We start from the raw sequence: 1,035 nt of genomic DNA, 5'->3' as shown, positions 1-1,035 counted from the left end.
TAAAGTAATGATGTACAATACACACCATGCACAAGAGTAAGAGGAGGTAAGAGAAGTAGGCTACAGTTAGATTTCATACCTGCAGAACCAAGTCCTCAAACTACAGCAATCCGTTCAGCACAGGGGTAAACACATGGTAAAAGTCAGGCTCATTAGCAAACAAACAATACATTCATCACGTCAACCTCTGTAAGTAGTACTATGTATTCTTCAGGTAGCTGATAAATAAAGCCATCAGCAAAACATGAAGGCACTCATCACATCAAACATGTCAAAAATCAGACTCACTACAAATGCCTCACACTTTTAGTATCTGTCAATATCTAGAAAGAGAAATATATTTTTGCAATACTGCTCTGTTAAAGATGTTATTATGCTGCTTTATGGTTTTCTATGTCAAAATAAACACCAATCTCAAAGTGAGACTCGGCCCCATTTGTGACCTCTCCGAACATTGCTTCATATAAATCTGTCGGATTACTAGCCTTGCATGAGGAATACTATGTGACTGAACCACGGAGTTAATGTATGCAGTAATGAGGTCACAAAATGGAGCCCAGTGATGGTAAAATTTATAATGTGGTTGCTAAACATAAAGCTTCACCCTTAAGCTATATATGTACATTTCCACAGTTAATGGGCCTCACCCTGTGTCCTTTGTTATCCACACTGGCTGTCTGTCTGAGTTGGACCTCCAGCCTTCGGATCTCCTGTTGGAACTCGTCTCTCTCATGTTCGCGCTCCACAGCTTGCTCCTGTATGTATAGGGAAGAACCATGTGTAAGATGGTGTCCACTACATTAAGCAATAACAGGAGAGATTGTCCGTTCCACTCTTAAATAACACTAGGAAGAATGTTAAGTGAGTGTATGCAGTGATCAGACAACCGCAAAAAATGAAAGGGGAAACTGAAAGAGCAGATGTATGAAGAATTACATTTTAAATATAGAAATACGTTTGTTTTTTTTTTAAACGATCATGTTATTTTAATGTAAAAAGTCACCTCTATGAACTGGCGGTCGTGTTTCAGCTGTT

At 38.8% G+C, this 1,035-nt stretch overlaps 1 long non-coding RNA gene across 1 annotated transcript; it reads right to left on the bottom strand.

Annotated features, from left to right (window-relative positions):
- Positions 1–67: 67 nt before the first annotated feature.
- On the bottom strand, positions 68–1,035 carry LOC111672309 (uncharacterized). The gene is made up of 3 exons (XR_002762000.1): positions 1,004–1,035; positions 648–755; positions 68–100 (listed from the first exon to the last, which is right to left on the bottom strand). It is a non-coding gene; the product is annotated as an uncharacterized LOC111672309 (long non-coding RNA).

The sequence above is a fragment of the Seriola lalandi genome, unplaced genomic scaffold, assembly GCF_002814215.2.
Source record: "Seriola lalandi dorsalis isolate HSWRI2012SDOR001 ecotype SW California unplaced genomic scaffold, Sedor1 jcf7180002008128, whole genome shotgun sequence".
Lineage (NCBI taxonomy): Eukaryota > Metazoa > Chordata > Actinopteri > Carangiformes > Carangidae > Seriola > Seriola lalandi.
The sequence above is the reverse complement of the archived record's forward strand: the minus strand, read 5'-3'. Positions and strand labels throughout refer to the sequence as shown.